The 26,480-nt window shown below is 49.0% G+C and overlaps 1 pseudogene; it reads left to right on the top strand.

The window, feature by feature from the left end:
- The window catches only part of LOC147119474 (uncharacterized), an 88,618-nt pseudogene extending 71,968 nt beyond the window's left edge, over window positions 1-16,650 (top strand).
- Window positions 16,651-26,480: the final 9,830 nt, after the last annotated feature.

Here is a 26,480-nt window from a genome sequence, read left to right as displayed (position 1 = left end):
GATCCTCCGTTTTGATCACATTATGTAGTTTCAGACAACTCAGCTCCCTGCTTTCGGAGTCGGTATCACTCTTTTGTTCGTCTGAACTATTCTCCGTCACCTTATGTACCTTCTTGTACTTTTCTTTTGGAGATTTCTTATTGCTGGTTTTCTTTCCTGACCTGCAGACTCGTGCTATGTGTCCTACTTTTCCACACTGTCTGCACACTATGGGCTGGATTTTGCTACGGGGGCGGGTTGGGGGCGTGTTCCCCACATTTCGTGTTTCCCACACGAATCCTGAACGATGTGGGAAATTGATGCAATTTTGATTTTATAGCCCAATTGATTCCCCACGTGTGGGAACCCCTAGCCAGTGAGCTTTTCAGGTGGGAAGCTCGCCTCCGATGACATCATCACTGCTGCTTCATTTAAGGGCTTCCACAAGCCTTGCTCACTTCAGCAGACTGCCAAGCTTCTGGCCCTGGCAGCTGCTGCTACCATCATCAATCATGGCGACACATCGGAGTAAGGCATCCCCCAGATTTGACGAGGCAGCCCTCCAGGCATTGATGGAGGGAGCGACAGAGAGCAGGGAGGTGCTCTTCCCCTCCTCGGGGAGGAAGAAGCCACCCCAGCAAACCAAGGCTGTGTGGCTGAGGGTGGCAGAGCAGGTGAACGCCAGCTCGAATACCAGCAGAACATGGATCCAGTGTCGGAAACGCTTCCATGACCTTCTGCACACTGGAAAAGTGAGTATGATGTTCCCATCACTCTTAATCTGATCCCCATTGCCTTTCCTCACCAGCTCTCAGCTTTACCAATCTCTTCCTCCACATCCCACTTGACACTGACATCCATGCACCCTTTCCCACTCCCTCTCTCTCTATGGTCACATTCACCTAACTAATGGACTATGCAGCCCTCACACTCCCTATCACTGTCATGCTATGAAAACAACTTACATCACATAGGGAGGGCCCTTGGTCTTGCCATCTCACTCCATCTTTCTCTCCTTCTAAGCATCTATGCCATCGATTCTCTACACTCACTCCTTCATTCTCGCTCAAACTCCACTTGTCTCCCCCATTGCAGGAAAAGAGAGCGAGCCAGGACAGGGGGAGGGGCAGCCTCCTTAGCCCAGCTGACCCCATGGGAGGAGGCGATCCTGGAGATCGTCGGCATCCAGGACGACACACAAGTGGGGGATGGAGAGACCGGTGCAGCAGAGCAAGCTGGTGACAGAAGAGTTTTCCAACTCTCTCAATTGCATTGCATGACTCGCTGATAATGACTTGGAAGCTCTAGCAGATGGACCTCTGATCATCTGCAATAAGCACTGTGCAGGTAACCCTGGCCTCTCATCTCTGACACTTTCCTTTACTCCCCCACAGGACCATCGCAAGCTCCCGTCTCCAGGACGCAGGAGGAGGTTCAGCCTCAGCATCCAGACTCCTCAGAGGAAGCTGCAACCTCTGAGGGCGCAGCGTCAGCAGAAGGCAATGCACCCAGCACCAGCGCAGACACTCACACCTCGGTGGGACCTTCGGGACATAGAGTAGTGTTGTCACCTGGTGTATCACAGCTCACAAGTGAGCCTCAGCAGATGGTGGAGACAGGGACAGCAGTGGAGAGTCCTAGTCGGAGGGCGCAGCACTCTCCCAGCTCAGCTCAGCTGCATGTCGACCCTCTGCCTCTGGGTCCATCCACAGTATCAGCGGTGATGGCACTCCAGGAAAATATGCAGGAGTCTCTGGCAGGTTTTGTCTCCAGGGTTGCTGCGAGTGTGGAGCGAAAGTCGGAGCCGCCTTTGGCACTGCTGCTCAGACATGTTGAGGTAGCTGACCCTGCGTCTGTAGACCCTGTTTGGGGGGTATCTCCTGCGCCGACGGCCTTCCATGCGCTGGCCCCTTCTGGCCTGTGCATCCTCAGGTGGGGCAGCAGCAGCTTGGCGCAACTGTTGTTGCTGTTGGGCGGCCTCATGTAATATCCAGAAGGGCAGGACAAAAATGGCTCCCATGCTTCTGGTAGATGCCTCAGTTGAGGAAGCGCTCAGTGAAGGTGGCGAGAGGGGTTTCCCAGGAGGTCACACTGGAGATGGTTGTCAGGCTGCAAACTTCCAGAGCTGTGGGTATGCCTTCTGAAAGATCCCCCAGACCTGAGAGAGCAAAGTTATGCCACCTGCAATTAAAGCCTGTTCAAATCTGCCATTTAATGGTTGAGCTGCAGCTGCTACTCCGCAAGCCAGTTGTGCTCCCACCAGGTTTCAGATGTGTGTTTCCCACCAGGCGTGTTTCACGTGGGAAAACGAGTAAACTTGCAAGTGGTTAGGAAAATGGGATTATAGAGCCAATTGAGGGCTTGTTAAGGGCCTATCCCGTCTCCTGGAGGCGGGACGGAGTCGGGACCAGCAGACACGAATTTAGGAAAATTGCGTGGAGGCGGGATGGAGGCGGGTTTGGGCCCGCACGCCAGTTTTGCAATTTTTATCCCCCACACGCCTCCAATCCCGCCTCCACGGCCCTAGCAAAATCCAGCCCTATGCCTCTATTTATAAAGCCCAGGATCCGGTATGCTTTTTTAACCGCTTTCTCAACCTGCCCTGCCACCTTCAATGATTTGTGCACACATACCCCCAGGTCTCTCTGTTCATGCACCCCATTTAGAATTGTACCCTTTAGTTTATATTACCTCTCCTCATTCTTGCTACCAAAATGTATCACTTCGCACCTTCCTGCATTAAATTTCATCTGCCATGTGTAGAAACATAAAAAATAGGAGCAGGAGTGGGCCATTCGGCCCTTCGAGCCTTCTCCGCCATTCAATAAGATCATGGCTGATCCTCTATCTAATCCATGGGTACTGTTCCAGAGTCTATCGAGTTCTGGAAGATGACCAGCAATGCATCTACTATTTCTAGGGCCACTTCCTTAAGTACCCTAGGATGTAGATTATCAGGCCCTGGGGATTTATTTATCGGCCTTCAATCCCATCAATTTCCCTAACACCATTTCCCTACAAATACTAATTTCATTCAATTCCTCCCTCTCATTAGACCCTATGTTCCCCGGCATCTCTGGGAGGTTATTTGTGTCCTCCTTTGTGAAGACAGAACCAAAGTATGTATTTAATTGGTCGCCATTTCTTTGTTCCCCATTATAAATTCCCCTGATTCTGACTGCAAGGGACCTACGCTTGTCTTCACCAATCTTTTTCTCTTCACATATCTATAGAAGCTTTTACAGTCAGTTTTTATGTTCACTGCAAGCTTACTCGCATACTCTATTTTCCCCCTCTTAATTATCCCTTTGTCCTCATTTGCTGAATCCTAAACTGCTCCCAATCCTCAAGTTTGCTGCTTTTTCTGGCCAATTTATATGTCCTCTCCTTGGCTCTTATGCTATCCCTAATTTCCCTTGTTAGCCAATGTTGAGTCACCTTTTTTGTTTTGTTTTTATGCCAAACAGGGATGAACAAATTCTGTAGTTCATCCATGCGATCACACCGAGGAGAGACTGTTCACCTGCTCTGTGTGTGGCAAGGGATGCACTTATTTCTCTGCCCTGCTGATACATCAGTGGGTTCACACTAACGAGAGAGAGTTTAAATGCATCGAGTGGGAGAAGAGCTTTAAACGCCCTGAGACACTGAGAGAGCACCAGCACATTCACAGCGCTTACACATTGTTCAGCTGCTCTCACTGTGGGAAGAGGTTCAGGGCATCATCGCACAAGTTCACACCAGTGAGAGGCCGTTCACCTGCTCCGAGTGTGGGAAGGGATTCACTCGTTCATCCACCCTGCTGACACATCAACTTGTTCACACTGAGGAGAGACCGTTCACCTGCTCCATGTGTGGGAAGGGATTTACTCAGTCATCCACACTGCTGACACACCAGCGAGTTCACATGGGGGAGAGGCCGTTCACCTGCTCCGAGTGTGGGAAGGGATTCACTCAGTCATCCCACCTTCTGACACACCAGCTTGTTCACACTGATAAGAGACCTTTTAAATGTACTGATTATGAGAAGAGATTCAAAAGCAGAAGTGATCTGCTGAGACACCAGCGCAGTAACTCTGGGGTGAGACCCTTCACCTGCTCCGAGTGTGGGAAAGGATTTATTCATTCATCCACTCTGCTGAAGCACAGGTGAGTTCACACTGACGAGAGACCTTTTAAATGCCCGGACTGTGGGAAGTGCTATAAAAGTTCCGGGGAACTGATGTGCCATCAACGTGTTCACACTGACGAGGGACCGTTCAGGTGCTCTCACTGTGGGACTGGGTTCAGGCAATCATCTGAACTCACTGTACACCAGCGCACTCACACGGGAGAGAGGCCTTTCACCTGCGCCATATGTGGGAAGGGATTAATTCGATCATCCACCCTGCGGACATACCAGCGAGTTCACACCGATGATAGACCTTTTACATGTTCTGACTGTGATGATAGACCTTTTACATGTTCTGACTGTGATGATAGACCTTTTACATGTTCTGACTGTGATGATAGACCTTTTACATGTTCTGACTGTGAGAAGAGATTTAAAAGCAAAAAGGATCTGCTGGGACAACAGCGAGTTGGCACTGGGGAGAGAAGGTTCACCTGCTCTGTGTGTGGGAAGGGATTCAGTCGGGCATCCAATCTGCTGACACACCAGCACGGGTTGGATTCTGCTGTTATTGCTGCTGTTAATCACATCCAGGACTGAACCGTGTTCATTTTGACAGTTAGAAACATAGAAGATTGGAGCAGGAGTAGGCCATTCGGCCCCTCGAGCCTGCTCCGCCATTCAATGAGATCATGGCTGATCATCCAAACTCTGTACCCTGTCCCTACTTTCTCCACATATCCCCTGATCCCTTTAGCCTTAAGAAATATATCCAACTCCTTCTTGAATATATTTAATGAATTGGCCTCTACTGCCTTCTGTGGTAGAGAATTCCACAGGTTCACCACTCTCTGGGTGAAGAAATTCCTCCTCATCTCTGTCCTAAATGGCTTACCCCTTATCATTAGACTGTGACCCCTGGTTCTGGACTCCCCCGCCATCGGGAACATCCTTCCTGCATCTAGTCTGTATGGTCCTGTTAGAATTTTATAAGTTTCAATGAGATCCCCTCTCATTCTTCTAAACTCCAGCGAGTATAAGCCCAATCGACCCAATCTCTCCTCATACGTCATTCCTGCCATCCCAGGTATCAGTCTGGTGAATCTTCGCTGCACTCCCTCCATGGCAAGAACATCCTTCCTCAGATAAGGTGACCAAAACTGCACACAATACTCCAGGTGTGGTCTCACCAAGGCCCTGTACAACTGCAGCAAGACATCCTTGTTCCTGTACTCGAATCCTCTCGCTACGAAGGCCAACATACCATTTGCCTTCTTAACCGCCTGCTGCACCTGCATGCTTACCTTCAGCGACTGGTGCACAAGGACACCCAGGACTCGTTGCACTTCCCCTTCTCCCAATCTATTGCCATTCAGATAATAATCTGCCTTCCTGTTTTTGCCACCAAAGTGGATAACCTCGCATTTATCCACATTATACTGCATCTGCCATGCATCTGCCCAATCACCCAACCTGTCCAAATTGGGGTTTGTTTCTGCTGATGTTAATAACTCCTGTAACTGGGCTGGAGTTTAATATTCTGGATAGATGTCAAATAAATCAGCTTTGCTTTAAACACATTGTTGTAGATTTTTGTCTTTCCCACCTGAGTGTTTAGCATCACCTGGCTGGAGTTCAGAAAGGACAATCTGGGGGAGGATCGTACGGCGGGAACAGAACTTCAGCCTGGGCACAGTCCTTCAGGGCCACACTGAGAGGGGCAAACGGCACTTTGGTCTTTCTCGTCTCTCTTCACTGACAGCAAAGTCCCCGTGCGGGTTAATCTTGAGGCCTGTTAGAAATATGTCCCAGCCGCTCTCTTCCATGGTTCAGAGCTCCTAGGCATGGAACAGAAGGCTCCTTTACAACTGTGTTTAGAGTCGGGAAGAACAACAGTGAATGCTGGAAACGTGCTGTCAAATCAGAGATTGGTGTCAAACTGCGATCTGTTCCTGACTGAAAGTGAAACGGCAGGCTTGAGTTTCTAGTCTAAAATGACTGTGGTAATTATTCTATGAAGATTTAACATGTTTGTGTGACCGTCCTGAGTCTACCATTTTAAGGCAGGTGTTAATTCGATTAAAGTAAGTTGGTTAAAGTCTGCATTAAAATAGCAGAGGGAGGAGTTCACAGGAGCCTGTTAACTGCTGGTATAATTATACAACAGACATTTGATCTCCAGGTAAAGAAGGACCTGCAGCGTGTTTCCAGGAACTCCCTGTTTTATTGATGTGTGCGTGTTAGACACCAGGATAACTAAAAATACACGACCCGGAACATCCACGGGGTGCGATTCCGACAGTTACTCTGGGATCACTCCCGCTGTGGAACACCAGCACTGACCCTGCTGAAGGTTGTAGGCTCAGGGAGTGGGGCCTCCAGGAGTGAAGTGTAAGGAAGCTGGGTTTCAGTATCCTGACAAATATATGGCAAAGAACCAGAGGAATCCTTACTAAGGAGCTGTCTGGGGTTTTACCGGCCAGCGTAGGTCTAGGGGTGAATGATGCCTGACTCCCCGAACTGTCTTACATTGAACCCAGTTTGGAACAACATGAATTCAGTTTACAGGAGAATGGGGACAAATATCACCCCCAATTGAGGGAGACAAAAGCAGCCATTAGTAAAGCTGAGAGATCTTTGGAAAAGATGATGCTGCACAATTATGCTAATAATAGCAAAAGCTTTTCCAGCTCCGTCATCAGGCAGAAAGCACAGTCACATAGAGTTACTGCAACAACAACAACGTGTATTTATATAGCACATTTAACATAGTAAAGCCACCCAAGGCACTTTACACGAGAGTTATAGAACTAAATTTGACACCGTGCCACATAGCGGGATATTAGGGCAGGTGAGCAAAAGCTTGGACAAAGAGGTAGGATTTACGGAGCCTCTTAAGAGAGGCAGAGCGGTTTAGGGAGGGAATTCCAGAGGTTAGGGCCTTGGCAGTTGAAGGCATGGCCAGCAATGATTGAACGATTCAAATCGGGGATGTTCAAAAGGCCTGAATTAGAGAAGTGCAGATAACTCGGATGGTTGTGGGGCTGGAGGAGATGACAGAGTTAGGGAGAGGCGAGGCCATTGCTGTTCAGCCTTTCCTGATAAGTATATCCTGTCAGGCCTACGATCATCCTTGCAAATCTTTTTTGCACCTTCACCAGTGCCTCTGCTTTTTATAATATGGAGACCAGAACTATGCACAATACTCCAAGTGTGGTCTAACTGAGGTTCAATACAAGTTTAACATAACTTCTCTGCTGTTCAATTCTATCCCTCTAGAGATCCCCAGTGCTTGGTTTGTATATTTTATGGCCTTATTAACCTACATTGTTACTTTTAGTGATTTGTGTATCTGGACCCTGAGATCCCTTTGCTCCTCTACCCCATTTAGACTCTTACTTTCCAAGTAGTAGGTGGCCTCCTTATTCCTCCTTCTAAAATACACCACCTCACACTTATCTATACTGATATTTATTTGTCAATTACATGCCCATTTTGCAAAGGTATTTTGTCACAGTTTTCCTCAGTAATAACTTTACCCTCCAAAGATAGCAAAATACTGCAGATGCTGGAAATCCGAAATAACAACAGAAAATGCTGGAAAAACTCAGCAGGCCAGGCAACATCCGTGGAGAGAAAATAGAGTCAACGTTTTGGGTCAAAACCCTTTGTCAAGACTGAAAAAGCACAGGGAATGAAATAGATTAAGAGGCCAGGCTGGGAGAGAACAAAAGAGAAGTGAAGAGACATTAAGAGGTATTCAAACCGAGACGAGATGGTGATAGGACTAGTGGAGACAAAAGATGGCTCTAGATTAGGTGTGAAATGCGCTGGCAGAATGGGAGACAGCTGCCATGTGGGAGAGAAAAAAAGGGGGAAAGGGCCAAAACAAAGGTGTGGATAAAAAATAAGTAAAAATGTAATGGGGGCCGAGGTTATGATCTGAAATTGTTGAACTCGATATTGAGCCCGGAAGGCTGTAAAGTGCCTAATCGGAAGATGAGGTGCTGTTCCTCGAGTTTACGGTGAGCTTCCACAAGAGCCCGAGTACAGTGAGGTCTGAGTGGGAATGGGGCGGTGAATTAAAATGACGCAACCGGAAGCTCGGTGTCATCCTTACGGACTGAATGGAGGTGTTCCGCAAAGCGGTCACCCAATCTGCATTTGGTCTCCCCAATGTAGAAGAGACCACATTGTGAGCAGCGAATACAGTATACTAGATTGCAAGAAGTACAAGTAAATCGCTGTTTCACCTGGAAGGGGTGTTTGGGGCCCTGGACAGTGGGAAGGGGGGAGGTATAAGGGCAGGTGTTGCATCTCCTGCGCTTGCATGGGAAGGTGCCGGGTGAAGGGGAAGGGGTGCTGGGGGTGATAGAGGAGTGGACTAGGGTGTCTCGGAGGGAGCGGTCCCTACGGAATGCTGAAAGGGGAAGGGAGGGGAAGATGCGTTTGGTGGTGGGATCACTTTGGAGGTGGCGGAAATGGCGGAGGATGATCCGTTGAATGTGGAGGCTGGTGGGGTGAAAGGTGAGGACAAGGGGAACCCTATCGTGGTTCCGGGAGGGAGGGGCAAGGGTGAGGGCAGAAGTGCGGGAAATAGAACGGACACGGTCGAGGGCCGTGTCAACCACGGTAGAGGGGAATCCTCGGTTGAGGACAAAGGAAGACATGTCGGAAGCACTGGTGTGGAAGGTGGCACCGTCGGAGCAGATGCGGCGGAGACGGAGAAACTGGGAGAATGGAATAGAGGCCTTACAGGAGGCGGGGTGAGAGGAAGTGTAGTCCAGGTAGCTGTGGGAGTCAGTGGGCTTGTAGTGAATGTTGGTCAATAACCTATCCCCAGAGATGGAGACAGAGAAGTCGAGGAAGGGAAGGGAAGGGAAGAGTCGGAGATGGACCATGTGAAGGTGAGGGAAGGGTGGAAATTGGAAGCAAAGTGAATGAAATTGTCCAGTTCAGGGCGAGAGCAGGAAACGGCACTGATACAGTCATTATTGTACCAGAAAAAGAGGTGAGGGAGGGGACCCGAGTGGGACTGGAACAAAGCGTGTTTCACATATCCCATGAAAAGGCAGGTATAGCTAGGACCCATGCGGGTACCCATAGCAATGCCTTTGATTTGGAGGAAATGAGTGGAGTCAAAGGAGAAGTTGTTCAATGTGAGAACAAGTTCAGCCAGGCGGAGGAGGGTAGTGGTGGATGGGGTCTGGTCGGGCCTCTGTTCAAGGAAGAAGCGGAGCGCCCTCAGGCCATCCTGGTGGGGGATGGAGGTGTAGAGGGATTGTACGTCCATGGTGAAAAGGAGGCGGTTGGGGCCAGGAAACTGGAAACTGTTAAAGTGGTGGCGGGCATCCGAAGAGTTGCGGATGTAGGTGGGAAGAGACTGGACAAGGGGAGAAAAGGTAGAGTCGAGATAGGAAGAGATAAGTTCGGTGGGGCAAGAACAGGCTGAAACGATGGGTCTACCAGGGCAGTCCTGTTTGTGGATCTTGGGAAGGAGGTAGAAGCGGGCTGAGCGGGGTTGGGGAACTATGAGGTTGGTGGCCGCAGGGGTAAGATCTCCAGAGGAGATGAGGTTAGTGACAGTCTTGGAAACGGTGGTTTGATGCTCTGTAGTGGGGTCATGGTCCAGGTGGAGGCAGGAGGAGGTGTCGGAGAGTTGGCGTTCAGCTTCCGCTAGGTAGAGGTTGGTTCGCCAAACAACAACAGCAGCACCCTTGTCAGCAGATTTAATGACAATGTCAGGGTTGGATCTAAGAGAATGGAGTGCTGCAAGTTCAGAGGGAGGTAGGTTGGAGTGAGTGAGGGGAGCAGAGAAATGGAGACGGCCGATGTCACGGCGGCAGTTAGCGATGAAAAGATCTAGAGAGGGTAAGAGGCCAGGGGGAGGGGTCCAGGTAGAACAGGAATTCTGAAAGCGGGAGAAAGGGTCAGCCGTGTGGGGGGAAGACTCCTGGCCAGAGAAGTGGGTACGGAGACGAAGGCGGCGGAAAAAGAGCTCAACATCGTGCCGAGCTCAAAATTCATTGAGGTGGGAGCGTAAGGGGATGAAGATCAGGCCTTTGCTGAGGACTGATCATTCAGGGTCAGAGAGGGGAAGGTCAGAGGGGATAGTGAAGATGCGGCAGGGGGTGAGATTGGGAGAAGGGGGATCAGAGGAAAGTGAAGGAGAAGAAGGTTCCGGAGGGGCGTTGGTGTTCAACCCTCCAACTTGGTGCCAACAACAAATTTTGAAATTGTACTTCTGATTCCCGAGTACAAATCGTTTGTGTAAACAGTGGTCCCAGCACCGATCCCTGTGGAACACCACTTTCCACCTTTTGCCAGTCTGAATAGCTACTCCTAACCCAGACGCTCTGTTTTCTGTTTTGTATCCAGCTTGCTATCCATAAACTGTATGTAAGATCTAGAAGATGACCAAAGTCAGGCCTTGTGCAGTGAAGGGCCAGGCAGCAGAATGGATGGAAAGATGGTTACAAAACAGAAATCAGAGGGTAGGAGTTAAGAGAAGTTTGTAGCCATCTTTCCATCGTATTTGTGTGTGTCACTGTACACTACATAGTTATTACTGTTTGTTTCATATTTGTGGTGCACTTGCCTAAACGGTTTTGTTCCTGTCTGGTGACAGTGGGACTACTTACTGTCGGCCCTACCGGTAGTCAAAAAATGCCCCTCTCAATCGGGGCTTTCAATGGCGGTCGAGTAACCCAGAATCCCCCGCGAGGCAGAATGTGCCCTATCAATGACTACAGGAGCCAAGTGCGCAGGTGCAGAACGGGGCTGTGCTCTGAGCATGCGCAGGGCGAGTGGTGGAGACGGAAGATACGCTCCCGGGAGGCGGTAGGAGATTGTGGGCTTGGGGAGGAATTGGACCCGCGGGTGGGCTGGGAAGCTTCAGAAACACCCTGAATAAGAGCCCAGAGGCCTCGTGTTTTCCCCGCAATGTCAGTCCCGGCCGCCATCTTGGACAGGGCGGGAACACGGCGCATGAGCGACCATCTTGGCCAGGAACAGAGAGTGAGTGGGGCTTCAGGGTCCCAGTGACCAGAAGAGACAATCATTGACTTATTGATTTTATTCTCACTCTGCACACAGCGGGTGTAGAACTGAACCCAATCAGAGTAGAGGGAGGGGAAAACTGGGAGTGGAGGAAAGAAATGTTGGAGATGGTGCGATGGGTTTGGATTTCAGCACAGGGAGGAGGGAGAGTGTGTGGGACGGGGATATACAGCTTTGGGGGAACAAGAGAGGAAAGCACAGTCTCTGCGTGGTCTGCACAGAGCGGGATTAAACGCAGTGGACTTGAACAGAGTGCTTTGTTTGGGAATTTGAAAAGAGTGGGAAGGAGTTGTTGCTTTTTGCCTAAACTACTTGTAGTGCTTTGTGTTACAGGTAGTTAGTTAATTAATCTAGATCAAGTAAGTAGTCAGGAAACTACACTGTAAACTAAGTTACCTAATTAAATTAAATTAATCAAGGTCATATAGGGCTGGCAGTGCAGGTGGTGTGCCGCAACTGCAGCACGTGGGAGTTTGTGGAGAGCGTTGTGATCCCGGACAACCACGCTTGCAGTAAGTGCCTGCATCTTGAGGAACTTCAGCTCAGAGTTTTTGAGCTGGAGTCTGAGGTGCAGACATTGCGGGGCATCAGGGATGGGGAGAGTTACCTTTGATCCAGGAGGGTGTGACTGCAACTCAGGCAGGTAAGGGGACCCCAGGTGCAGTGCTGGAGGAGCCTCAGCCTTTGCATGCCTGGTGCCGGGGTTAAAGACATCTCCTCGCGGCTGGAGAAGAAGTGGGAGGGGGAGGATCCAGTTGTCGTGGTCTATGTAGAAACCAATGACGTAGGTAGAACTAGGAATGAGGTCCTGCAGAGGGAGTTTGAGGAGCTAGGATCCAAATTAAAAAGCAGAACCTCAAAGGTAATAATCTCTGGATTGTTACCTGAGCCACGTGCAAATTGGTGTAGGGACAAACAGATTAGAGGTTTAAATGCGTGGCTCAAAGAGTGGTGTGGGAGGAAGGGGTTTTGGTTCATGGGGCACTGGCACTAGTACTGGGGAAGGAGGGAGCTGTTCTGTTAGGACGAATAACTAGGACAATAGACAGGGCTTTAAACTAATGAAGTGGGGGGTGGGAGGATTCTGGAAAGAGTAAATTTAAAAGCAACAAGAAAAATGTAATGGCTCTAGAGTAGTGTAGAGTTTTGGATAAAAATAAGCAGAGTGGGTCAGGAAGGGACAGAGCGAGTAACAAAGGTAATACAGCATGAGTAACAAAGGTAATACAGCATCAGTGACTAAGGTGACAGCAGGGGAAAATAGAAATAAGTCAAAGCTAAAGGTGCTATATCTGAATGCGTGAAGCATTCCCAACAAAATAGATGAATTAATAGCGCAGATAGAAATTTAACAGGTTTGATCTAATAGCCATAATGGAGATGTGGTTGCAAAGTGGCCAAGGTTGGGAGCTAAATATTTCAGGATACATAACTTTTAGAAGAGATAGGCACAATGGAAAAGGAGGAGGGGTAGCCCTGATAATAAAGGATGGGATAAAGACAGTAGAGAGAAAGGATCTGAGCTCCGAAAATCAAGAAGTAGAATCAGTTTGGGTGGAGCTAAGAAACAGCAAGGGGCAGAAAACATTGGTGGGAGTTGCTTATAGGCCCCCAAACAATAGTTGTAATGCAGGGCAGAGTATAAATCAGGAAATTAGAGGCGCATAGAACGAGGGTAATACAGTAATCATGGGGGACTTTAATCTACATATAGACTGGGCAAACCAAATTTGCAGTGATAGTGTGGAGGACGAATTCATGGAATGTATGCAAGATAGTTTTCTAGATCAGTATGTTGAGGAACCAACGAGGGAACAGGCTATTTTAGATCTAGTATTGTGCAATGAGAATGGGCTAATTAATAACCTTGTAGTAAAGGAGCCTTTAGGGAAGAGTGACCATAATATGATAGAATTTTATATTGAGTTTGAAAATGACTTAGTTAAATCCGAAACTAGGGTCTTAAATCTAAACAAAGCAAACTACGTAGGTATGAGGGGCGAGTTGGCTAAGGGAGATCGGGAAACTACTTTAAAAGGTATGACAGTGGACGAGCAATGGCTAGCGTTTAAGAATTAATACATAAGTTACAACAAATATACATTCCTTTAAGGCACAAAAACCCCACAGGAAAGTGGTCCAACCGTGGCTAACAATAGCAGTTAAAGATAGTGTTAGATCAAAGGAAGCGGCGTATAATGTTGCCAAAAAGAGTAGTAAGCTTGAGGATTGGGAGGATTGTAGAATTCAGCAAAGGAGGAGCAAGAAATTGATAAAGAAAGGGAAAATAGAATATGAGAGTAAACTAGCGAGAGACATAAAAACAGGCTGTAAAAGCTTGGATAGGTATGTAAAAAGGAAAAGATTAGCAAAAATGTGGGTCCCTTACAGGCTGAGACAGGAGAAATTATAATGGGGAATAAGGAAATGGCAGAGAAACTAAACAAATACTTTGTGTCTGTCTTCACAGAAGAAGATGCAAAAAAACTTCCCGGAAATAATGAAGTTCCAAGGGTCTAACGAGAATGAAGAACTGAAAGAAATTAGTATTAGTAAAAAAAAGTAGTACTGGAGAAATTAATGGGACTGAAAGCCGATAAATCCCCTGGACCTGATGGCCTACATCCTAGGGTTTTGAAAGAGTTGGCTATAGAGATAGTGGATGCATTGGTTGTCATTTTCCAAAATTCCATAGATTCTAGAACGGTCCCTGCAGATTGGAAGGTAGCAAATGTAACCCCACTATTTAAGAAAGGAGGGAGAGAGAAACTGGGGAACTACAGACCAGTTAGCCTGATATCAGTAGTAGGGAAAATGCTAGAATCTATTATTAAGAACATGGTAACAGGGCACTTAGAAAATAATGACAGGATTGGGCAGAGTCAACATGGATTTATGAAAGGGAAATCGTGTTTGAGAAATCTTAGAATTTTTTGAGGTTGTAACTAACAGAATAGATATGGGGGAACCAGTGGATGTGGTATATTTGGATTTTCAGAAGGCCTTTGATTAAAGTCCCACACAAGAGGTTGTTAAACAAAATTAGGGCTTATGGGATTGGGGGTAATATACTATCATGGATTGAGGATTGGTTAACAGAGAGAAGGAATAAGCAGGTCATTTTTGGGTTGGCAGGCTGTAGCTAGTGGGGTACTGCAAGGATCAGTGCTTGGGCCTCCGCTATTCACAATCTACATCAATGATTTGGATGAGGGGACTAAATGTAATATCTCCAAGTTTGCTGATGATACAAAGCTGGGTGGGAATGTAAGTTGTGAGGAGGATGCAAGGAGGCTTCAAGGGGATATAGACAGGCTAAGTGAGTGGGCAAGGACATGGCAAATGGAATATAATGTGGAGAAATGTGAAGTTAACCACTTTGGTAGGAAAAATAGAAAAGCAGAGTATTTTTTAAATGGTGAGAGATTGGGAAATGTTGGTGTTCAGAGGGACCTGGGTGTCCTTGTACACAAATCATTGAAGGTTAACATGCAGGTACAGCAAGCAATTAGGAAGGCAAATGGTATGTTGGCCTTTATTACAAGAGGATTTGAGTATAAGAGTAAAGACGTCTTACTGGGGCCCTGGTGAGACCACACCTGGAGTATTGTGCATAGTTTTGGTCTCCTTACCTAAGGAAGGATATACTTGCCATAGAGGGAGAGCAACGAAGGTTCACTAGATTGATTCCTGGGATGGAGTGATTGTCCTATGAGGAGAGATTGAGTAGACTAGGCCTATATTCTCTAGAGTTTAGAAGAATGAGCGGTGATCTCATTGAAACATACAAAATTCTTACAGGGCTCAACAGGGTAGATGCAGGGAGAATGTTTCTCCTGGCTGGGGAGTCTAGAACCAGGGGTCACAGTCTCGGAATAAGGGGTCGGCCATTTAGGACTGAGATGAGGAGAAATTTCTTCACTCAGAAGGTGGTGAATCTTTGGAATTCTCTACCCCAGAGGGCTGTGGAGGCTCAGTCATTGAGTATATTGAAGATAGAGATCAATAGATTTTTGAATATTAAGGGAATCAAGAGATATGGGGATAGTGCAGGAAGGTGGAGATGAGGTAGAAGATCAGCCGTGATCTTATTGAATGGTGGAGCAGGCTCGAAAGGCCGAATGGCCCACTCCTGCTCCTATTTATTATGTTTTTATGAAAGAATGCTCCATAGAAACTAGAATTGTCTGTTCTGAATTTCTATCCTGTACTTACAATGATGACTTTTGTAAACTCCTTTTACAGGGTATTAGAAGGGGAGGATTTACAAACGGGAAACTCAAACCAAACATCATGTCAAGATCTGACAGAGTCACTTGATTCATCAGGACCTGAATATCATCGACCTTTGAATGTGGAAGGAGGAATGTTGGTCTGTTCTGTCTGTGGGAAAAAATTTCAAACATCAGTGTGACCGGAAAAGCACCGAGACACACACACCCGAGTGAGAGTGTTCCAGTGCACTGACTGTGGAAAGAACTTTAACCAGTTACACAGCCTGAAAAAACATCGCACCATTCACAGCGGGGAGAAACCGTACACGTGTTCTGTGTGTGGACGAGGCTTCAACTGATCGTCCAACCTGGAGAGACACAAGGACACCAGCACCACGGAGAAACCGTGGAAATGTGGGGACTGTGGGAAGGGATTCAATTACCCGTGCCTGCTGGAAACCCATCGACGCAATCACACTGGGGAGAGGCCGTTCACCTGCTCCGTGTGTGGGAAGGGATTCACTTCACCATCCAGCCTGAAGTCACACCAGCGAGTTCACACTGGGGAGAGGCCATTCACCTGCTCCGTGTGTGGGAAGGGATTCACTCATTCATGCAACCTCACTGAACACCGGCGAGTTCATACTGGAGAGAGACCGTTCACCTGCTCCGTGTGTGGGAAGGGATTCACTTGTTCTTCCCACCTCACTGATCACAAGCGAGTTCACACTGGAGAAAGACCGTTCACTTGCTCCGTGTGTGGGAAAGGATTCATTAAATCATCTCACCATCTGAGACACCAGCGTTTTCACACTGGAGAGGGGCCATTCACCTGCTCCGTGTGCGGGAAGGGATTCACAAATTCACCCCACCTTGTGGCTCACCAACGCATTCACACTGGGGAAAGGCCGTTCACCTGCTCCGTGTGTGGGAAGGGATTCACTCTGTCATCCCACCTCACTACACACCAACTTGTTCACACCAACAGGAGACCGTTTAAATGCTCTGACTGTGAGAAGAGCTTTAAAAGCAGAAATGATCTGATGAAACACCAACGCATTCACACTGGGGAGAAGCCGTTCACCTGCTCCATGTGTGGGAAGGGATACATTCGTTCAGCCAACCTGCTGACACACCAGCGAGTTCACGACTGACTGCAGGGGTTGGATTCTGCTGTTATTAATCACATCCAGGACTGAACCATGTTCATTCTGACAATTGGGCTTTGTTTCCTCTGTAACTGGGCTGGAGTTTAATATCTGACAAATAAATCAGCTTTGTTTCAAACACAGTGTGTCAAGACCTTGATTTCTCCCATAATAAGAGGAGACTAATTGTTGTCCTGTTACCGACTGTTCCTTTTTTGGGCCATTTCTCCTTTGTTAATTAAAGACTTGTATTTATGTAGCACCTCACATGACCTCAAGTGCTTTGCAGCCAATGAAGTACAACAACATAAAAGTATTTTGAAGAGCATTCACTGTTGTAGGAAATGCAGCAGCCAATTTGCACACAGCAAGCTGCCGTGAACAGCAATGTGATAATGGCCAGACAATCTGTTTTAGTGATGTTGGTTGAGGGCTGATGAGGCCTCGGTTCAACGACTCATCCGAAAGACGGCACCTCTGACAGTGCAGCACTGCATTGGAGCGTCAGCCTAGCTTTATGTGCTCAGGTCTCTGGAGTGGGACTTGAACCCACAACCTTCTAACTCAGAGGCGAGTGCGCTACCCACTGAGCTACAGCTGACGCCTGATCATTACTCTGGATTATTGCAGGTCTGATACTTACAGTTACTCTCATGGACAAGCCGCAGCTCCCCAGACCTACCAAAGTGCTTCTCCTAGCCTGGGTATCCAGGGAAGGTCTCAGTAACATGTCCAGGTACCTGCCTGGGAGTGTTTGATGGGACAGTGTAGAGGGAGCCTTACTCTGTATCTAACTCACGCTGTACCTGCCCTGGGAGTGTTTGATGGGACAGTGTACAGGGAGCTTTTATCTAACCCGTGCTATACCTTTTTTATTTGCTCGTGACATCAGTAGTGGGGAAAATGCTAGAGTCCATTATAAAAGATGTAATAGCAGAGCACTTGGAAAGCAGTGACTGGATCGGACAAAGTCAACATGGATTTACAAAAGGTAAATCGTGCTTGACTACTAGAATTTTTTGAGGATGTAACTGGTAAAATAGATAAGGGAGAACCAGTGGATGTGGTGTATTTGGACTTTCAGAAGGCTTTCGATAAGGTCCCGCATAAGAGATTAGCGTGCAAAATTAAGGCACATGGGATTGGGGGCAAGGTATTGACTTGGATAGAGAACTGGTTGGCGGACAGAAAGCAAAGAGTTGGAATAAACGGGTCGTTTTCCGAGTGGCAGGCAGTGACTAGTGGGGTACCGCAAGGATCGGTCCTAGGACCCCAGCTGTTCACAATATATATTAATGATCTGGACGAGGGAATTGGATGTAATATCTCCAAATTTGCAGACGACACAAAGCTGGGGGGGAGGGTATGCTGTGAGGAGGATGTCGTGAAACTCCAGCACGATTTGGACAGGTTGGGTGATTGGGCAGAAACATGGCAAATGCACTATAATGTGGATAAATGTGAGGTTATCCACTTTGGTGGCAAAAACAGGAAGGCAGATTATTATTTGAATGGTAATAGATTGGGAGAAGGGGAAGTGCAAAGAGACCTGGGTGTTCTTGTACACCAGTCGCTGAAGGTAAGCATGCAGGTGCAGCAGGCGGTTAAGAAGGCAAATGGTATGTTGGCCTTCGTAGCAAGAGGGCTCGAGTACAAGAACAAGGATGTCTTGCTGCAGTTGTACAGGGCCTTGGTGAGACCACACCTTGCGTATTGTGTGCAGTTTTGGTCGCCTTACCTGAGGAAGGACGTTCTTGCCATGGAAGGAGTGCAGCGAAGATTCACCAGGCTGATACCTGGGATGGCAGGAATGACGTATGAGGAGAGATTGTGTCGATTGGGCTTATACTCACTGGAGTTTAGAAGATTGAGAGGGGATCTCATTGAAACCTATAAAATTCTGACAGGTCTGGACAGACTAGATGCAGGAAGGATGTTTCTGATGGCCGGGGAGTCCAGAACCAGGGGTCATAGTCTAAGGATAAGGGGTAAGCCATTTAGGACTGAAATGAGGAGGAATTTCTTCACCCAGAGAGTGGTGAACCTGTGGAATTCTCTGCCACAGAGGGTGGTGGAGGCCAGTTCATTAAGTATATTCAAGAAAGAGTTGGATATATTTCTTAAGGCTAAAGAGATCAAGGGATATGGGGAGAAGGCAGGGACCGGGTACTGAATTTGGATGATCAGCCATGATCTCATTGAATGGCGGAGCAGGCTCGAAGGGCCGAATGGCCTACTCCTGCTCCTATCTTCTATGTATCTATGTGGGTGTCGCTGGTAAGCCCAGCATTTATTGCCCATCCCTAATTGCCCTTGAGAAGGTGGTGGTGAGCCGCCTTCTTGAACCGCTGCAGTCCATGTGGTGAAGGTATTCCCACAGTGCTGTTAGGTAGGGAGTTCCAGGATTTTGACCCAGCCACGATGAAAGAACAGCGATATACTTCGAAATCAGGATGGTGTGTGACTTGGATGGTAACTGGGAAGTGGAACTTGGAGTGTTCCCATGCGCCTGCTGCCCTTGTCCTTCCAGGTGGAAGAGGTCGCGCGTTTGGGAGGGGCTGCCGAAGAAGCCTTGGCGAGTTGCTGCAGTGCATCTTGTAGATGGTACACACTGCAGCCACGGTACGCCGGTGGTGCAGGGAGTGAATGTTTAAGGTGGTGGATGGGGTGCCAATCAATCGGGCTGCTTTGTTCTGGATGGTGTCGAGCTTCTTGAGTGTTGTTGGAGCTGCACTCATCCAGGCAAGTGGAGAGTATTCCATCACACTCCTGACTTGTGCCTTGTAGATGGTGGAAAGGCTTTGGGGAGTCAGGAGGTGAGACACTCGCCACAGAATACCTAGCCTCTGACCTGCTCTTGTTGCCACAGTATTTATGTGGCTGGTCCAGTTAAGTTTCTGGTTAATGGTGACCCCCAGGATGTTGACGGTGGAGCATTCGGCGATGTTAATGCCGTTGAATGTCAAGGGACGGTGGTTAGATTCTCGCTTGCTGGCGATAGTCATTGCCCGGCACTTGTGTGGCACGAATGTTACCTGCCACTTATCAGCCCAAGCCTGAATGTCGTCCAGGTCTTGTTGCATGCGGGCATGGACTGCTTCATTATGTGAGGAGTTGCGAATGGCGCTGAACACTGTGCAATCATCAGTGAACATCCCCATTTTTGACCTTATGTTGGAGGGAAGGTCATTGATGAAGCAACTGAAGATGGTTGGGCCTAGGACACTGCCCTGAGGAACTCCTGCAGTGATGTCCTGGGGCTGTGATGATTGACCACCAACCACCACAACCATCTTCCTTTGTGCTAGGTGTGACTTCTGCCCTGGGAGAGTTTGATGGGACAGTGTAGAGGGAGCTTTACTCTGTATCTAACCCGTGCTGTACCTGCCCTGGGAGTGTTCGATGGGACAGTGTAGAGGGAGCTTTACTCTGTATCTAACCTGTGCTGTACCTGCCCTGGGAGTGTTTGATGGGCCAGTGTAGAGGGAGCTTTACTCTGTATCTAACCCGTTCTGTACCTGCCCTGGGAGTGTTTGATGGGACAGTGTAGAGGGAGCTTTACTCTGTATCTAACCTGTGCTGTACCTGCCCTGGGAGTGTTTGATGGGCCAGTGTAGAGGGAGCTTTACTCTGTATCTAACCCGTGCTGTACCTGCCCTGGGAGTGTTTGATGGGACAGTGTAGAGGGAGCTTTACTCTGTATCTAACCCGTGCTGTACCTGCCCTGGGAGTGTTTGATGGGACAGTGTAGAGGGAGCTTTACTCTGTATCTAACCCGTGCTGTACCTGCCCTGGGAGTGTTTGATGGGACAGTGTAGAGGGAGCTTTACTCTGTACCTAACCCGTGCTGTACCTGCCCTGGGAGTGTTTGGTGGGGCAGTGTAGAGGGAGCTTTACTCTGTATCTAACCCGTGCTGTACCTGCCCCAGGAGTGTTTGATGGGACAGTGTAGAGGGAGCTTTACTCTGTATCTAACCCGTGCTGTACCTGCCCTGGGAGTGTTTGATGGGACAGTGTAGAGGGAGCTTTACTCTGTATCTACCCTGTGCTGTACCTGCCCTGGGAGTGTTTGATGGGACAGTGTAGAGGGAGCTTTACTCTGTATCTACCCTGTGCTGTACCTGCCCTGGGAGTGTTTGATGGGACAGTGTAGAGGGAGCTTTACTCTGTATCTAACCCGTTCTGTACCTGCCCTGGGAGTGTTTGATGGGGCAGTGTAGAGGGAGCTTTACTCTGTATCTAACCTGTGCTGTACCTGCCCTGGGAGTGTTTGATGGGACAGTGTAGAGGGAGCTTTACTCTGTATCTAACCCGTGCTGTACCTGCCCTGGGAGTGTTTGATGGGACAGTGTAGAGGGAGCTTTACTCTGTATCTACCCTGTGCTGTACCTGCCCTGGGAGTGTTTGATGGGACAGTGTAGAGGGAGCTTTACGCTGTATCTAACCCGTGCTGTACCTGCCCGGGGAGTGTTTGATGGGACAGTGTAGAGGGAGCTTTACGCTGTATCTAACCCGTGCTGTACCTGCCCTGGGAGTGTTTGATGGGACAGTGTAGAGGGAGCTTTATTCTGTATCTAACCCATGCTGTACCTGCCCGGGGAGTGTTTGATGGGACAGTGTAGAGGGAGCTTTACTCTGTATCTAACCCGTGCTGTACCTGCCCTGGGAGTGTTTGATGGGACAGTGTAGAGGGAGCTTTACTCTGTATCTAACCCGTGCTGTACTTGCCCTGGGAGTGTTAGATAGGACAGTGTAGAGGGAGCTTTACTCTGTATCTAACCCGTGCTGCACCTGGCCCGGGAGTGTTTGATGGGGCAGTGTAGAGGGAGCTTTACTCTGTATCTAACCCATGTTGTACCTGCCCTGGGAGTGTTTGATGGGACAGTGTAGAGGGAGCTTTACTCTGTATCTAACCCGTTCTGTACCTGCCCTGGGAGTGTTTGATGGGACAGTGTAGAGGGAGCTTTACTCTGTATCTAACCTGTGTTGTACCTGCCCTGGGAGTGTTTGATGGGACAGTGTAGAGGGAGCTTTACTCTGTATCTAACCTGTGCTGTACCTGCCCTGGGAGTGTTTGATGGGACAGTGTAGAGGGAGCTTTACTCTGTATCTAACCCGTGTTGTACCTGCCCTGGGAGTGTTTGATGGGGCAGTGTGGAGGGAGCTTTACTCTGTAGCTAACCTGTGCTGTACCTGCCCTGGGAGTGTTTGATGGGGCAGTGTAGAGGGAGCTTTACTCTGTATCTAACCCATGCTGTACCTGCCCTGGGAGTGTTTGATGGGACAGTGTAGAGGGAGCTTTACTCTGTATCTAACCCATGCTGTACCTGCCCTGGGAGTGTTTGATGGGACAGTGTAGAGGGAGCTTTACTCTGTATCTAACCCGTGCTGTACCTGGCCCGGGAGTGTTTGATGGGGCAGTGTAGAGGGAGCTTTACTCTGTATCTAACCCATGCTGTACCTGCCCTGGGAGTGTTTGATGGGACAGTGTAGAGGGAGCTTTACTCTGTATCTAACCCGTGCTGTACCTGGCCCGGGAGTGTTTGATGGGACAGTGTAGAGGGAGCTTTACTCTGTATCTAACCCGTGTTGTACCTGCCCTGGGAGTGTTTGATGGGGCAGTGTAGAGGGAGCTTTACTCTGTATCTAACCCGTGCTGTACCTGCCCTGGGAGTGTTTGATGGGACAGTGTAGAGGGAGCTTTACTCTGTATCTAACCCATGCTGTACCTGCCCTGGGAGTGTTTGATGGGACAGTGTAGAGGGAGCTTTACTCTGTATCTAACCCGTGCCGTACCTGGCCCGGGAGTGTTTGATGGGGCAGTGTAGAGGGAGCTTTACTCTGTATCTAACCCGTGCTGTACTTGCCCTGGGAGTGTTAGATAGGACAGTGTAGAGGGAGCTTTACTCTGTATCTAACCCGTGCTGCACCTGCCCTGGGAGTGTTTGATGGGACAGTGTAGAGGGAGCTTTACTCTGTATCTAACCCGTGCTGTACCTGCCCTGGGAGTGTTTGATGGGACAGTGTAGAGGGAGCTTTACTCTGTATCTAACCCGTGCTGTACCTGGCCCGGGAGTGTTTGATGGGGCAGTGTAGAGGGAGCTTTACTCTGTATCTAACCCGTGCTGTACCTGCCCTGGGAGTGTGTGATGGGACAGTGTAGAGGGAGCTTTACTCTGTATCTAACCCGTGCTGTACTTGCCCTGGGAGTGTTAGATAGGACAGTGTAGAGGGAGCTTTACTCTGTATCTAACCCGTGCTGCACCTGCCCTGGGAGTGTTTGATGGGACAGTGTAGAGGGAGCTTTACTCTGTATCTAACCTGTGCTGTACCTGCCCTGGGAGTGTTTGATGGGACAGTGTAGAGGGAGCTTTACTCTGTATCTAACCCGTGCTGTACCTGCCCTGGGAGTGTTTGATGGGACAGTGTAGAGGGAGTATTACTCTGTATCTAACCCGTGCTGCACCTGCCCTGGGAGTGTTTGATAGGACAGTGTAGAGGGAGCTTTACTCTGTATCTAACCCGTGCTGCACCTGCTGTACCTGCCCAGGGAGTGTTTGATGGGACAGTGTAGGGGGAGCTTTACTCTGTATCTAACCCGTGCTGTACCTGCCCTGGGAGTGTTTGATGGGACAGTGTAGACGGAGCTTTACTCTGTATCTAACCCGTGCTGTACCTGCCCTGGGAGTGTTTAATGGGACAGTGTAGAGGGAGCTTTACTCTGTATCTAACCTGTGCTGTACCTGCCCTGGGAGTGTTTAATGGGACAGTGTAGAGGGAGCTTTACTCTGTATCTAACCCGTGCTGTACCTGCCTGGGAGTGTTTGATGGGACAGTGCAGAGGGAGCTTTACTCTGTATCTAACCCATGCTGTACCTGCCTGGGAGTGTTTGATGGGACAGTGCAGAGGGAGCTTTACTCTGTATCTAACCTGTGCTGTACCGCTGCCCTGGGAGTGTTTGATGGGACAGTGTAGAGGGAGCTTTACTCTGTATCTAACCCATGCTGTACCTGCCCTGGGAGTGTTTGATGGGACAGTGTAGAGGGAGCTTTACTCTGTATCTAACCCATGCTGTACCTGCCCAGGGAGTGTTTGATGGGACAGTGTAGAGGGAGCTTTACTCTGTATCTAACCCATGCTGTACCTGCCCAGGGAGTGTTTGATGGGACAGTGTAGAGGGAGCTTTACTCTGTATCTAACCCGTGCTGTACCTGCCCTGGGAGTGTTTGATGGGACAGTGTAGAGGGAGCTTTACTCTGTATCTAACCCGTGCTGTACCTGCCCTGGGAGTGTTTGATGGGACAGTGTAGACGGAGCTTTACTCTGTATCTAACCCGTGCTGTACCTGCCCTGGGAGTGTTTGATGGGACACTGTAGAGGGAGCTTTACTCTGTATCTAACCCGTGCTGTACCTGCCCTGGGAGTGTTTGATGGGACAGTGTAGACGGAGCTTTACTCTGTATCTAACCCGTGCTGTACCTGCCCTGGGAGTGTTTGATGGGACAGTGTAGAGGGAGCTTTACTCTGTATCTAACCCGTGCTGTACCTGCCCTGGGAGTGTTTGATGGGACAGTGTAGACGGAGCTTTACTCTGTATCTAACCCGTGCTGTACCTGCCCTGGGAGTGTTTGATGGGACACTGTAGAGGGAGCTTTACTCTGTATCTAACCCATGCTGTACCTGCCCAGGGAGTGTTTGATGGGACAGTGTAGGGGGAGCTTTACTCTGTATCTAACCCGTGCTGTACCTGCCCTGGGAGTGTTTGATGGGACAGTGTAGACGGAGCTTTACTCTGTATCTAACCCGTGCTGTACCTGCCCTGGGAGTGTTTGATGGGACAGTGTAGAGGGAGCTTTACTCTGTATCTAACCCGTGCTGTACCTGCCCAGGGAGTGTTTGATGGGACAGTGTAGAGGGAGCTTTACTCTGTATCTAACCGTGCTGTACCTGCCCTGGGAGTGTGTGATGGGACAGTGTAGAGGGAGCTTTACTCTGTATCTAACCCGTGCTGTACCTGCCCAGGGAGTGTTTGATGGGACAGTGTAGAGGGAGCTTTACTCTGTATCTAACCCGTGCTGCACCTGCCCTGGGAGTGTTTGATGGGACAGTGTAGAGGGAGCTTTACTCTGTATCTAACCCGTGCTGTACCTGCCCTGGGAGTGTTTGATGGGACAGTGTAGAGGGAGCATTACTCTGTATCTAACCCGTGCTGTACCTGCCCTGGGAGTGTTTGATGGGACAGTGTAGAGGGAGCTTTACTCTGTATCTAACCCATGCTGTACCTGCCCTGGGAGTGTTTGATGGGACAGTGTAGAGGGAGCTTTACTCTGTATCTAACCCGTGCTGTACCTGCCCTGGGAGTGTTTGATGGGACAGTGTAGAGGGAGCTTTACTCTGTATCTAACCCATGCTGTACCTGCCCTGGGAGTGTTTGATGGGACAGTGTAGAGGGAGCTTTACTCTGTATCTAACCCATGCTGTACCTGCCCAGGGAGTGTTTGATGGGACAGTGTAGAGGGAGCTTTACTCTGTATCTAACCCATGCTGTACCTGCCCAGGGAGTGTTTGATGGGACAGTGTAGAGGGAGCTTTACTCTGTATCTAACCCGTGCTGTACCTGCCCTGGGAGTGTTTGATGGGACAGTGTAGAGGGAGCTTTACTCTGTATCTAACCCGTGCTGTACCTGCCCTGGGAGTGTTTGATGGGACAGTGTAGACGGAGCTTTACTCTGTATCTAACCCGTGCTGTACCTGCCCTGGGAGTGTTTGATGGGACACTGTAGAGGGAGCTTTACTCTGTATCTAACCCGTGCTGTACCTGCCCTGGGAGTGTTTGATGGGACAGTGTAGACGGAGCTTTACTCTGTATCTAACCCGTGCTGTACCTGCCCTGGGAGTGTTTGATGGGACAGTGTAGAGGGAGCTTTACTCTGTATCTAACCCGTGCTGTACCTGCCCTGGGAGTGTTTGATGGGACAGTGTAGACGGAGCTTTACTCTGTATCTAACCCGTGCTGTACCTGCCCTGGGAGTGTTTGATGGGACACTGTAGAGGGAGCTTTACTCTGTATCTAACCCATGCTGTACCTGCCCAGGGAGTGTTTGATGGGACAGTGTAGGGGGAGCTTTACTCTGTATCTAACCCGTGCTGTACCTGCCCTGGGAGTGTTTGATGGGACAGTGTAGACGGAGCTTTACTCTGTATCTAACCCGTGCTGTACCTGCCCTGGGAGTGTTTAATGGGACAGTGTAGAGGGAGCTTTACTCTGTATCTAACCTGTGCTGTACCTGCCCTGGGAGTGTTTAATGGGACAGTGTAGAGGGAGCTTTACTCTGTATCTAACCCGTGCTGTACCTGCCTGGGAGTGTTTGATGGGACAGTGCAGAGGGAGCTTTACTCTGTATCTAACCCATGCTGTACCTGCCTGGGAGTGTTTGATGGGACAGTGCAGAGGGAGCTTTACTCTGTATCTAACCTGTGCTGTACCTGCCCTGGGAGTGTTTGATGGGACAGTGTAGAGGGAGCTTTACTCTGTATCTAACCCATGCTGTACCTGCCCTGGGAGTGTTTGATGGGACAGTGTAGAGGGAGCTTTACTCTGTATCTAACCCATGCTGTACCTGCCCAGGGAGTGTTTGATGGGACAGTGTAGAGGGAGCTTTACTCTGTATCTAACCCATGCTGTACCTGCCCAGGGAGTGTTTGATGGGACAGTGTAGAGGGAGCTTTACTCTGTATCTAACCCGTGCTGTACCTGCCCTGGGAGTGTTTGATGGGACAGTGTAGAGGGAGCTTTACTCTGTATCTAACCCGTGCTGTACCTGCCCTGGGAGTGTTTGATGGGACAGTGTAGACGGAGCTTTACTCTGTATCTAACCCGTGCTGTACCTGCCCTGGGAGTGTTTGATGGGACACTGTAGAGGGAGCTTTACTCTGTATCTAACCCGTGCTGTACCTGCCCTGGGAGT

The sequence above is a fragment of the Somniosus microcephalus genome, chromosome 4 (assembly GCF_052327205.1).
Source record: "Somniosus microcephalus isolate GS21.2 chromosome 4, FLI_Smic_1.0, whole genome shotgun sequence".
Classification (NCBI taxonomy): Eukaryota; Metazoa; Chordata; class Chondrichthyes; order Squaliformes; family Somniosidae; genus Somniosus; species Somniosus microcephalus.
This window is presented reverse-complemented; position numbering and strand designations above follow the sequence as displayed.